A 14,721-nucleotide genomic window follows, 5' to 3' on the forward strand; every position below is an offset into this window, starting at 1 on the left:
ATTCAAGTCCATTCATCAAGTGTTTGTAGTCACTTTAAATCTTCAAAAGTTTATTCCGATCAGATTTTTCTATATATTCGGTACATCAGTCTCTGTGTATAGATGGTACATCAGCCAACACGTGTTTCGTCGTGTATTAATACAACACATAGACTTCCTCAGGGCTCGGAATATATAATTATCCTGGATGTTTAACTTCCTCGTCTTGTTACCAGGTAAATCGTCAAAATTATCAAAAACACGAATTCAATATTCTTCACAAATAATCCAATCCCTTCTTGGTCCTCCCTTGTTATAATAGTCACACGAGGTATAGTTTCCTTTGGTATAGTAAGTTCCCAATTCCTGAAATTTAACATTAACTAACTTCGAATACGATTTGAGGACGTGCGCCTGTCTGTATATTACTCTCCTTTCGTCCTCAATCAACTCGTCTGCTTACAATAAGGCGTTACAGTATTAGTAAGGAAAAATTCAGGTAAAGGTTAGGAAAAAGAGGTGTGCCTGAGTATACCAATAAAAACTAGGTATTTATACAGTGCTAAAAGGTCAGAACGTAGAATTTATACATTATCTAAGTTACCATATTACCATATTTTACGTTAATTATCACAACTTCAATATCTTACTGCATAGTAACTCTTCTTCATTGTATTCAAATAATTCAAATGACTTCGTTTAGCCATGGCTATATGAGAGTGTTGTATCCATGAAGAACAAGTTACTTACCTTCGGTAACGATATATCTGTAAGAAACAGTAGTTAGTATTAGATTCCTTACCTTAGAATATCCCCAGGCGTCAGTCTGGATCCGGAAACTTTTGCGTAGCAGTACCCCTGCACGTCGGTAGGCGTCGTCTGCAGGCGTCCCCTGCGGCTCCGCGTCCGTCGTTGGCGTCGTGATGACATCGCTGGAGTATATAGACGCCGCCTCCGCGCGCTGACGTCAGTTCTTTGCACACAGCTTTTCCGCGCCAGAACACGCAGAGCCATGTGAGAACCAACACTGGTGCCATTTGAAACTAGGGCCCTGAAAGGGATGTCCTTAACCCTAGGTATCAGTTCGCAGAACGGGGAGGATGGGTGGGGCGGTAAGGAATCTAATACTAACTACTGTTTCTTACAGATATATCGTTACCGAAGGTAAGTAACTTGTTCATCTGAAAGAAACAGGTTAGTATTAGATTCCTTACCTTAGAATAGATACCCCTGCAATACCAACCCCGGTGGTGGGTCTGCGAACCAATACAATCCTACACCAGAAAGTCCTGGAGGACAGAACGGCCAAAGAAGCCATCCCTCCGGACTTGACTGTCCAGGCAGTAGTGCCTCGCAAAGGTGTGCAGCGAGGCCCACGTAGCCGCCTGGCAAATGTCCTGCAAGGGGACTCCCCGGCCCAGGGCAGTAGTAGCCGCCGTGGCCCGAGTGAAATGGGCCCTCAGCCCAACAGGAGGCTCCTTCCGAGCCAAAGAGTAGCACGCTTTGATGCACAGAACGACCCGCCGAGAGATGGTCCGTTTATGTACCGCCCGTCCCTTCTTCGCACCCACGTAGCCAACAAACAGTTGGTCATCCACCCGGAACTGGCGTGTGCGATCCATTTAAAATGAAAGCGCACGTTTTGGGTCCAGACGATGGAGCCGCTCGTCATCCTTTGAAGGATGCGGAGGCGGGATGAAGGAAGGGAGAGTGATGGACTGCCCGATGTGAAAAGCAGAGACAACTTTGGGCAGGAAAGAAGGTCTAGTTCTCAGAACCACCTTGTCTGGATGAATGGACATGAAAGGAGGTTTGACAGAAAGAGCCTGGAGCTCACTCACTCTCCTGGCAGAGGTTATGGCAACCAGGAAGGCCGTCTTTAAAGTCAGGAGACGGAGAGGACAGGAATGAAGTGGCTCAAAGGGAGCACACATCAAGAAGGTTAGAACCAGGTTCAAGTCCCACTGAGGCATCACAAACGGAACAGGTGGATACATGTGTGTGATGCCCTTCAAGAATCTTGTTACAATGGGGGACTTTAACAAAGAAGGTTGATCAGGAAGCCTCAGAAAGGCCGAAAGGGCAGAAAGGTAGCCCTTGATAGTGCCCAGAGCAGAGCCCTGCTGGGCAAGAGAAAGAAGGAAGAGAAGAACCTCGGAAAGAGGGGCAGAGAGAGGATCCACAGCCTTTGCTGTGCACCATGCCACAAACTTGTTCCACCGACAGGCGTATACCGATTTTGTGGATGAACGCCTGGCTGCCAGAATCACATCACAGACTTCAGGAGGCAAGTCAAATGGCCTCAACTGCCGCCGCTCAATCTCCACGCATGGAGGTGGAGACTGGACAGGTTCGGGTGGAGGACCGCCCCCCTGCTCCTGCGACAGAAGGTCCTCCTGAAGGGGCAGGCGGATCGGGGGACCGACTGACATGCAGAGTAGCTCGGGATAACAGTACCTTCGAGCCCAGTCCGGAGCCACAAGGATGACTTGGGCCCGGTCGCGCCTGATCTTCTTCAGCACTCTGGGCAGAAGTGGTATAGGCGGAAAAGCGTATAACAGACCGCAGCTCCACTCGCGCCGAAAGGCGTCGCCGTGCGAGTGCCGTCTTGGAAACTCCAACGAGCAGAACTGATGACATTGCGCGTTCTCTTCTGTGGCGAATAGATCTAACGAAGGCTCTCCCCAATGCCGAAAGAGGCCTTGCGCCACGTCCGAGTTCAGACGCCATTCGTGATCCATCGAGCACCGACGGCTGAGTTTGTCCGCCCTGGCGTTCAGAGAACCTGCCAGGTGTTGAACCGTCAGAGTCACGCCCTGACGTTCCAGCCATTGCCAGAGGCGCAGAGCCTCCTGGCAAAGGGTCCACGACCCCACCCCGCCCTGCTTGTTGCAGTACCACATGGCGGTGGTGTTGTCCGTGAACACCTGCACTACACTCCCGTTGACAAAGGGGAGAAATGCTTTCAGTGCCAAACGAATCGCCCGGAGCTCCAACAGGTTTATATGGAGCCGGGACTCCGCCGGAGACCAGATGCCTCTGATCTCTGCCTCTCCCAGGTGGCCTCCCCAGCCCTGGAGGGACGCGTCCGTCACAACAACGTGCTCCGGTTGGGGAAGGGAGAGGGATCTGCCTCTGACCCAATCGCGGTCCGTAAGCCACCACTGCAGTTGTCTTGCAGTGCCCTCTGAGATCAAGACGTGGTCGGACAGGTTGCCCTGATGCTGGGCCCACTGAAACTTCAGGTCCCACTGCAGATCCCGCATCCGCCACCGGGCGTGATGCACCAGAAGGATGCAGGAAGCCATCAGCCCCAGCAGCCGCAGCGTCAACCTGACCGAAACCTGGGATAACGGCTGAAAGATGGGAATCAAAGCCTGTATATCCTGGACTCGCCATTCCGGAGGATAGACCCGAAACTGCGCCGAGTCGAGAACCGCTCCGATGAAAAGGAGCTTTTGAGAGGAACACAGGTGTGATTTCGGCACATTGATGGAGAACCCCAGCTCGTGCAGGAGGTCTGCCGTCATCTGAAGGTGGTGGACGACTGTCTGGGGCGAGCCCGCCTTCAACAACCAGTCGTCTAGATAGGGGAAGACTGAAACCCCCAATCTGCGCAGATGAGCTGCGACCACCGCCATCACCTTGGTGAACACCCGTGGGGCGCTGGTAAGGCCGAAGGGGAGCACGATAAACTGAAAGTGCTCGTGGCCTACCGTGAACCGCAGGTAACGCCGGTGGGCCGGCAGGACGTGGATGTGAAAATACGCATCCTGCAAGTCCAACGCTACCATCCAGTCTTGCGGGTCTAGAGCAGCCAAGACCTGAGCTAAAGTCAACATCTTGAACTTCTCCTTCCGGAGGAAGCCGTTGACGTTCCTTAGATCCAAGATAGGACGTAGGCCCCCTTTGTCCTTCTTGGGTACCAGAAAATAGTGGGAATAGCAACCACGTCCTACTTCTGGCCCAGGAACGCGCTCGATGGCCCCCTTGGCCAAGAGGGCCGTAACTTCCTCCCTCAGAAGTGCCAAGTGGTCCCCCGACACACGGTGGTTCTGCGGTGGCATGGCTGGAGGAGTTGTCTCGAAGGGGAGGGAGTAGCCCCTTCGGACGAGCTGCAGCACCCACCTGTCCGATGTTATTGTGCGCCAGTGGGAGAGGTGATGGCGAACCCTGCCACCCACCGGCGTCACATGGGCCTGAAAGCACGGACTAGGAGGATTTAGTGGCAGATGCTGCGGGGGGAGGTGTGGCCTGACCTCGCTGCTGTCCCCGACCGCCACCACGGCGGTTTCCACGGCCGCCACCGCGTTGATAAGTCTGTTGGGGCGCGTGGCTGGCAGCACGTGTGGGACCGCCCCTTCCTTGGCCACGAAAGGAGCGAAACGAACCCGTTTGCTGGCGCTGGGTCGAGAGACCCAAGGACTTGGCCGTGACCCTGGAGTCCTTGAAGCGCTCCAGCGCGTGGTCCGCTTTGTCGCCAAACAGGCGACTGCCATCAAACGGCATGTCCATTAAAGCATTCTGGACATCTGCCGAGAAGTTGGCGGATCTCAGCCAGGCATGGCGACGAATCGCCACCGTCGTGGACATCGCCCTGCCCAGCGAGTCGGTGGTATCAAGACCACACCTGATGGAGTATCTAGCTGCGTCTCGGCCTTCAATCATAGCCTTGCCGAGCTTAGCCCGTACCTCCGGCGGGCATTCAGGCAACAGGTCCGCGACCGTACCCCACAGAGAGTGGGTGTAGCAGCCCAAGAGGCACGCGGTGTTGCAAGACCGCAGTCCCAGACTCAGGGACGAGAAGACCTTTTTGCCATACTGGTCGTACCTCTTTGATTCCCTGTCGGGCGGGGCCGACGGGAATGCGGTCTGGGAAGTGGAGGCCTGGATCACCAGACTCTCAGGGGTGGGATGGGTGGACATAAAATTAGGGTCGTCCGAACACGGACGGTGGCGTCTGGCCACGTTCCTATCAACAGGCGAACCTGAAGCGGGCCTGGACCACGTGCCCAAAAGAACGTCAGTTAAGGCCTCGTTGAACGGCAGCAGTGGCTCCTGTGGGCATGACTGCGGTTTGAGGACCTCAGTGAGGATGTTAGTCCTCACGGCCGCGACGGGGAGCTCAAGGTGTAAGGCCTTGGCAGCCCTCACCAACACCACTGAATAAGCAGCCCCCTCCTCGGTAGCCACGGTAGGAGGCGAGACAAAACCAGGGTTGGGGGGAGTCATCCAGACCACTGGCGTCACCCAAGTCACCCGTCCAGTCCATGTCGTACTGACACTCGCATGTCAGAGGGTCCTCAGACCCCTCCCACCCCTCTCCGTATTCTACATCCTCACCATATTCGGAATCAACAATGTAGACCGGCTCCTCGGGGTTCACAGGCCCCATCGGCGTCGGACCGGGCGTCGGACGACGCCGGTCCGACTCCGCGTCCGGATTCGGAGAGGGAATGGGGACGGCGCCGCCCGGAGCCGGAGCCGGAAGAACCGGCGCCGGCCGGCGCAGGGGAACCGGCGCCGCGCGGGGGCGGCGCCAGGGGTTGCCCCGATGGAATCGGCGCCGGAGAGGCCGGTTGACCAGCCGGCGTCGACCCTCAGGGCCCCTGCGGCGCCGGGACCGGAGCCGTCGGCGGCGCCGGGGCCGGAGCACCCGACGACGTCGAGGCAGGGTCACCCGAACCGCTAGGGCCCCCGGACGGGTTCACAGGGCCCGAAGGCGCGGCAGAACCCGCCGGAGGAGAAAGAGCCCTCATGGCCATGAGGAACGCCTCTATCTCCTCGGGCGACGCGCCCTGCCCAGGGACCGCAGGGTATGGAGCAGGCCGCGTCGGCGACTCACGCGGAGCGGCGGGGTGGGGTCACCCGAACCCCCGGCCGCATCGCGCGAGCGTCGGGGGGAGTCAGGGGTACGATGACGACGCCCCGACTTCTTGTGCTTCCTACCTGAGGAACCAGATGAATGGTGACTACTCCCGGAGCGCTCGTGACGGCTCCGCGACCACTCCCTCGATCGCTCCCTTGACCTCCGGCCGGACCGGGACCGCTCTCGACGCGGGGCCGACACCCGGAGCTCAAGCAGCTTGCGGGACCGCTCCCGCCTAGCTTTATTCGTCAAGGCCCGGCGATCGACGCAGGCGTCCACGTCGTGGGCGGGGCCCAGGCACCGGAGACAGAGTCGGTGATGATCCGTGACCGACATCGTCCGGTCACAGTCGTCACAGTTCTTAAAACCGGGCATCCTACCGGCACCGTCAAAAAGATCAAAGATCAAGAAAAAACTTGGTCAAAAGAACGGAGTACTGCACTTTTCGGATCTGCGCTAACTGGCGCGGAAAAAAGAAGAACTGACGTCAGCGCGCGGAGGCGGCGTCTATATACTCCAGCGACGTCATCACGGCGCACGACGCCAACGACGGACGCGGAGCCGCAGGGGACGCCTGCAGACGACGCCTACCGACGCGCAGGGGTACTGCTACGCAAAAGTTTCCGGATCCAGACTGACGCCTGGGGATATTCTAAGGTAAGGAATCTAATACTAACCTGTTTCTTTCAGATACATGTATATAATAATTGATGGTAATGCATACCTATACATGTTGCTTTAATTTTTGCCAATAGTAACTATGAACTTTGAGTATAACCTTCAGACAAATTAATTACGTGTTACTAATGGAGATTGAATGCTTTCTCTTTATTGTTAACCATATTTAGGATCAAACGTTATGTGAATTATTTGAATACAATGATGAAGAGGAAAGGAAACTATACCTCGTGTGACTATTATAACAAGGAAGGACCAAGAAGGGATTGGATTATTTGTGAAGAATATTGAATTCGTGTTTTTGATATTTTTGACGATTTACCTGGTAACAAGACGAGGAAGTTAAACATCCAGGATAATTATATATTCCGAGCCCTGAGGAAGTCTATGTGTTGTATTAATACACGACGAAACACGTGTTGGCTGATGTACCATCTATACACAGAGACTGATGTACTGAATATACAGAAAAATCTGATCGGAATAAACTTTTGAAGATTTAAAGTGACTACAAACACTTGATGAATGGACTTGAATCAATTTGATACATTGTGGCTTGCCATTTAACCTTTTGTGCAACTAGGATACAGTTGAGATCAATATTGGCTTTTGTATTTGTGTGCTCAGGGGGTGGTAACATATCTTGGTTTCTGTAAATACAGACGTTTTGGGTGTTGGATGCGCACCCTCCCTCTAGAGGCACCAATTTTTGATTTATATTGGGGTACACTATTCCTTTATATCTGATGTGGAGCGCCCGACAGGCTGTAAGTATCCATATTTAGTTGTTGCCTACATTTCTACACTGCCCACACAGCTGCCAACATTTTCTTCTTGATCACAGAAAACTTCTCATCTGGAGACAAGGAACGAGGACCATATGCCACAGTACACTCAAAACCTCTGCAGAAGTCTGTGTTAAAGCATCACCTAATCGTTGCCACTGGCATTAGTAGTCAAACACTCAGAGCAGTGGAATAAAACCCTGAAAGGAACTGCAGTACAGATGTGCTGTTTAATGGATTCAACTCTTGAGGCTCCTACAAAAATTGCCTCAATCTGTATGTTTTTATAGCAAAATTCTTCCCAAATGTTAGTATAAAAATCTGACAATTCAAGAAACGATCTGACTTCCTCTTTACAAGTAGGTGCCGGTGAATTACTAATAGAGTCAATAATATCTCTTTTATTAGAAATACCCTCTCTACTAACTATGTCCAAGATAAATCACCAACTTCATCCCAAACTTGCACTTCCTCAATTCAGCAGTCAACCTTTTGGCAGCTACTTTCTAAACCCACTTAAAGTCTATGATTATGTTCTTGTTTGTCACTACACATAACAAGTATATTATCCTGAAAGTATGTTAATCACCTAGATCATTGTTCAACAAATGCATAAGACGCTGAAATACTGCTGCGGCCATCCCAAACGATATGCACACAAACCTGTAACGCCCAAATGGTGTAATGACAGAAGTCAAACTCCTGCTAGAATGGTGAGGCGGAATCGGATGGGAAGCTAATGTAAGATCAATTGTAGAAAAACACTTTGACACCCTTAGTTTTTGCCAGGAGTCCATTGATCTTGGGGAGAGGAAACTTATCCTCCTCAATACTTTAATTAAGATCTCTAAGGTCAATGCACAACCTTATCTGCTTGTTGGATTTCTAGGCTACAACCAAGGATGACAGCAATTCAACACTCCTAACTGGTTCAATAAATCTACTTCTCTTCAACTTATCTAAATCCTTCATCACATCATCTCTCACACTCAGGGTTATATTACTCACCTTATGAAACAATGGTTTGGCCACATCCTCAAACACAATCCTGTGCGACAATCCACACAACTACAATACAGTGCCGGAGAAAACTCCGGTAAGCTGTTTTTGGAACTCCTCCTCCATATGAATCACAGGCTCTCCCAACAACAAAACCTGATCTTTGCTGTTGGGTTCCAGGATGATGCATAAAGCCCCTTGATTCATTCAACCCAGAACAGATGGACCCTTCTCGACCACATACAATTTGTCTTGAGATTTCCTGTTCCTAAATTCAAAAGTTACATACATATATCCAGCTACGAGAATTCTTTCACCAGTTTAGGTAACCGGATGTATATCAGTAGGAGCTAACTCATTACCTAAGACTTTTGCAAACCTGTCATCTCAGACTGAGCGCTGCACAATAGTATATGGCGATCCCAAGTCAGCCACAAATAGCATATGCAGCCCGTCAATTTTCATGCTACATGAGTTTTTTTAGAACCGTCACATCAATATCCAATACTGTGCTATCAATACTTAAAATGCTGTCCCCACACAATGACTCATCCTCCACCACAGGCTCTGGATCAGGATTACCATGGCATTCACTTTCTTTTTTCTGCAAATCTTCGCATAATGACCAGTAATCCCATGATAAGACCATACTGACAAGGAGTACTTGAACCGTTGCCCACAGACTCCTCTTCCTCTGAATTCTTTAATGCAGCCCCACCTTCTTGACAATGGAAATAATCTGGTCAGACTCATAGCTTCTTTTAAATACTAGAATGACTAGAAAGCAAAATGATTTGGTCCTGAATAAGTTCATCATGCAAGAAACCAATTTTGCAAGAAATGCCTCCTTCTTAAGTGCAGACACATAATCTTCTACCGTTTCCAATTTACCCTACCTCCGTTGGAAAAATTGTATCTGTCAATGGCTGCACAAAGAGACTTTGGTAGTAGCAGTCCAAATCATCTCATGCATTCTTAAAAAAACTATATCTACGTCCACTCTTGGTTTCTTTTCCATCTGACTATTAACACATGGGTCTTCAGGAACCAAACTATGTAAAAAAATATTTTTCTTCCTGGCGGAGGTAAATTCCTCAACTTCCTCTTCTATAGCTGAAATACAGTTGAGAAAATCATCCTTCCAGTCAGCCCATTTCATTTGGAGTTCGACAATGCAAGGAAGAAACGGAATGATGGAGTAAAATAAAAGGTTTGGGTGCACATGGTGGTGCACTGCAACCGGAGAGCACAAGTACAAAGGAGTGACAAAGACACATAACTACAAGCTCCCCACAATGGTGTGTGTCTCACCAGAGTACACACGTAATATCAGTACAGCGTAATTAATGTACAATTAACAGTATAGCTTAACAGTGTACTGGTCTGCGTATCACCGTTACACACACAATGGCCTCAGACATAAAAACGATCCCACAGTACATACCAATAAAATTTAAAATAGTGTGCATATCCCCATGGAATGTTATGATATGTTATGTTATGTTATGTTATGGTGCTTTTGTATAGCGCACGGCTACTCGAATGGAGTGTCCCGGCGCTTTCCACCTGCAACTCAGAGTAAAAATAACACAACACAGCAAGAATAGAATCAGAAACAGAAAAGATAACAGTAAAAACAGCCTAAAGATTAAAAAGCCAGGTCTTCAGGCTCTTCCTGAACTGGAGCAGATTGGCAGTGCTGCGGAGCGAGAGAGGAAGCGAGTTCCACAGCTGGGGAGCTTTACAGCTGAAAGAGCGCCCTCCCGCGCGGGCCTTCCTCACCCGCTTAACCACCGCTGTAAAAAGGGATTCCGAGCGCAAGGAGCGGACCGGACGATAGAAGGTCAGTCTCCGCCGTAGATATCCGGCCCCTGATCCAAACAAAGCTTACATTGGTACATTGAGATGTAAAGTCTCCCCAGTACATATCACAATGAAGGTGTGCACATCGCTGCAAGACACATGGAAATGGTACTGCTCTCCGTGCCGGCGGCGATCACTCGATTGTTTGTAATTACGGCGCTCATTTATCCATCCCTTGGAAGTTTTTTGGAACCTCCCTTGTGTTGGTAAGACTTATGTGTATTCAGGTAACCCATCACAAAGTATGCCACACGGCAACCAAGGACCTTACTTTAATTGCACTCTTGTATTTCTCTTAGGCATCCCCTGAACCGCCACATGGCCATTGACCGCGGCGATTCCCAGCCTTGATACTCAGCCGCGTGGACACAACTCCAGCGTTCATACCCGATATTCAGACCCTCAGGTATACCATGTCAAATTATTCTTGGCAATCCTAACACCGTTTGTTAAGCTTGATGGTCTAATTGCGCCTTTCTCCATTAGATCCTTCCCTGTTACCACTCCTCCTCCATCCGCAAAGGAGCCCACCCTCGGTGCCTTGCGGCACACCCCACGGCTATCCTTACCTAAGGTGAGACCGGCATCCCAGCCATGTTACCTAGTTACCCCCGGAGACCCAACAGATAACGAGTCAAATTCTACAGACCCTCACCAGACCCTCCTCATGGGCACAATAATACCCCCGACACTGTGGCTAGCATTAGAACCTTGTCACGGCTAGCTCACTAATCAGCTTCATGTGGGTTGCCTGACACTGTATACACAATTCACTGGTCAACTCACGTATGGACGTTTTCCACAATAAAGCATGGTCAGCAATGAACCGATGTAAACCACGCAGATTCTTGTTTTTTAACAATTGTTTATTGTCTCTTGCCTCCCCTTCCTTATCTTCCAACATGCTTGCATGTTTAATACTCAGGTAATGTATTTTTAGTACTGATGATGATCCTTGTATTTTAATGTAAAGGATCGAAACGCTGTTGACAGTTTATGTAGTTATACACTAGCTTTCCATTGTGTCACTAAATGGTGTTGACTACTTGAGGACAGCTAGGTTATTTTCATTTTGTTTACCAGTGTCCTTTCCCTAATAATTTGCCTGCAAATACCCTACCTTTTCCTCACCCCCTTGTTCATGTCTTATATGTTCTATATGTACTGGATACAGGATTGTATCCCACTGTATATTTGTGCACTTACATTGCCTTGAATTTCCTTATATTGATTAAATCAGTGCCCGGCTGGTCACTTTTCTTCTTATAGTGCACATTGTTGTCTATAATTATTTCGTTTTTCGACTAACATGATAAGTTAAGGACCACTGTTGTCTTTAAAGAATTATCACCCCTGGTCCTTAACTACCTAGAGGGTTCCCTTGTTTCTGTAAAAACTCTGTGGCTATCCGGCACAACAGTAATTCTGTGGTGTCTGGAGCTTTGGCTAATCCAAGATTGCTATAATGTACCTTGCCTAGCCTCAGGGAGTGTAGTGTATGAGAAGTCGTCTGGCGCCATGTTACTGGGCACGTAAAGGTAGCTTTGGCCCTATGCAAGATGGCTACGATGTCCATAGCATGGCCCACAGAAAGTGTAGCGTACGGGTAGGTGTGCGGCGCAATGTAACTGCGCATGTGAAGGTAGCTTGAGATTGCGCTCAAGGGGGTGCGGTGAGCAGCAGGCGGTCACCGCACAAAACAAGTCACATCTCAGGTCACCAAGGCTTCCCCCAAGGTTTGTGTGGGGGGCTCACCAAGGAAGTACAAGGTCACAGAACTTCATCAGAAGAAATCCCCATTTTTTTCCGAATATGGCAGCGTCCAACTTGCTTGCTCTCACCACCGCAGTGGATGCCCAAAGCTGATCCTCCAGTATACTACTGGGAATAGGTCTGCTGCTCATTGCCAAATTTGTAGAGGTACGGGACCAGTTAAAGTTGTTTAGAGGTTTATTATAAGAGCAAGCAGAATAAGCTCCATACCCTTCAAGTTACAGCTTCCAACTGTCCTCGCTACAATGATCCGTACATTCTAGATTCTCCCACGCCATGTCAAACAGCTAAAATAGATGCCAGAAGTTATTGACAAAACTTTGTTAACCCCTTCCACGCTGATGACGAGCTGGGCTCGTCATGGCGTAGCCTCCTCGCACGCTGATGACGAGCCCAGCTCGTCACGTAACATGCGCTTTTAAAAATCTCAGCGTACGAGCGGAATTCCGCTAGCGCGCATGAGGTTAAACAACTGTCATCACTAAATGGCATGCTTCATAAGAAAACAAAACATTCCCCTACAACCCTCAGCTGAAGTGAAGTTATAATAACTAGTCAAAATTGAGAATCACTGAAAATTATCCACCATAGTGAGATTTGCAACAATAACTCTCCAAATGCACTGCTTTTAACCTCGGACCTGATCTCACAGATTACATCACAAATGGCATCAATGTCCAGGTTTTTGGTCCGAGCACCGAACTGCAAATAACTATTCTGTACTGCCTAGACTTGCATGTAATCAGGTGAAGAGTGGAATGAAGCAGGCTCTGGGATTTAGGTACCACTGATTTAGAGGAAGTGCTGAGCTCAACACCTCTAGTGAACACCTTCAGGTACGTCAAGGGAGAATTTGGTGTGTTTAGTAATGCATAGGCACAGCGGTATCAGATTTAAGATGTAGCCTGTAATGATTTCCCAATCTCAGGTACCATGATCAGTTCAGTATTTAGGGATTTAAACCAAAGGCTTAACCACCTTCCTGGGAATTACCTGAAGCTCAATCATCTCCGTTCCCTTTTGGGCAGTAGCTATATAGCTTTGTCTGGTATATAAACATCATGTAATATGTTCTGGAAATGTGTAGTTCCAAACGAAAATCCCTCTGAGAGGATAATGGAAACATGAAAATGGATTCACCAAAATTCCAGAAGTAATAGAAGTGACCTCACAACACTTTTTTTGACCTCAATGATGTCTGGTAAGTGACATTATATGACCCTTGACCCTGAATCCCAGTAAATGACTGAAGCCTAGTGTAACCCAAAAAGACAAAGTATTGCTATATTATAGGGAAATGCACAAAAGCGAGACTTATAAAATAAATAATGCGGTCAGGCCACTAATGCTACTTTGTAGGGAATATAAATAGCAATCAATCAGAGTACTTGTAAAGCGCGCTACTTACCCGTGAGGGTCTCAAGGCGCTATGGGGAGGAGGGTGTGTGTGTGGGGGGTGGGGGGGGGGGGGGCTGCTACTGTTTGAAGGGCCAGGTCTTGAGGAGTCTTCTTAAGGCGAGTAGGTCTTGGGTCTGCCGTATGTGGGTAGGGAGGGTGTTCCAGGTCTTGGCAGCGAGGTAGGAGAAGGATCTGCCGCCAGAGGTCGTTCGTTGGATGCGGGGGACAGCAGCGAGGCTGGCGGAGTGGAGCTGTCGGGTGGGGGTGTAGAAGCAAATAAACTATGTTGCTGATTTATTACCGCTTGTAATGAACTATCATACTTGGGGAGTACTAAGTCTGTTCAAAAAGCATCATTTTTCACATATTCACAATAATGATCCGTGACAATAATGGCTGTGGCAACGTGCAAAATGTGTATTCTTTCAAATCTTTATTTATTAACAGGAAGTGTAATCTCCCAGTTGGATTTGCAGAAAGTAACTAGTGCTTATACAAGCACAGAAGCACGGTTTACCTTTTGTGCTTGGTACAGCGTTTTCCCTCTTGAATCAGGGTTTGCCAGGGGCACGCTAGGGGTCGCAGCTGCCACCTCTAAATGATGCACATGAGTCCCCAAACAGGGTCGCATAAGTAACATTAGATATTGGAGACTACAGCACCAGGCAGGTGAGATGGAGTAACGTGAGCACGTTGGTGGCCTAGAGTAACGCAAAATGACAGTACTGATTCCTTTAGCTGCCTCAGCTGAATTTCAGCACAGATTAAAACAAAATATTATGTAAGGTTTCCAAAGTATTAGGCAGACTTTGCAGATCAGAATTTGAAAACTGTCCTCCACACCAAATGTACTGCTTGGTACCATTGTAAACGTCAGGAAGCAGAGGGAGGCAATGTTTTCTTTTAAATCCAAAAGGACGTGGAAAAAATCTTCCAATAAGAGAAAATGCAAATCGAAAATGTATTGCCAATAGGGAAACATTTACTGTAGGCAGAAAAATCACAAACTGGGAAAGAACGAATGGTGAAGAACATGTACTAGATAGGGCTTGGGTGTTAAGTGAAGGACGACCTGTGGAAGTTTTTTTAAGAAGGCAACTTTGTTTTGAACATGGTTTCTAATCTTGAAAGCGACTGCTGGCATTTCCAATCAGTTTGTGTTTTGTTTTTCGTCAGCACAAGGAGCATTATAACTGGAAGTTATCAGTAAACTATTCAAGTCTTAGTGTGCGTGGAGAAAACTGTTCATCAAACTATTCTGCTTTGTGTATAAACACCTTATAAGTGTCTAATACAGCTATGGTTAAAGTGTCGCAATAACAAAAAATGTGAATACCAAACAAAGAATAATTTATCACGTTTTCTAAAATACTTCTC

At 48.6% G+C, this 14,721-nt stretch overlaps 1 protein-coding gene across 1 annotated transcript in view; it reads right to left on the bottom strand.

The window, feature by feature from the left end:
- The window catches only part of BRCA2 (BRCA2 DNA repair associated), a 616,646-nt gene that overhangs the window by 143,206 nt on the left and 458,719 nt on the right, over positions 1-14,721 (bottom strand). The window lies entirely within an intron of this gene.

The sequence above is a fragment of the Lissotriton vulgaris genome, chromosome 8 (assembly GCF_964263255.1).
Source record: "Lissotriton vulgaris chromosome 8, aLisVul1.2, whole genome shotgun sequence".
NCBI classification, from domain to species: Eukaryota; Metazoa; Chordata; class Amphibia; order Caudata; family Salamandridae; genus Lissotriton; species Lissotriton vulgaris.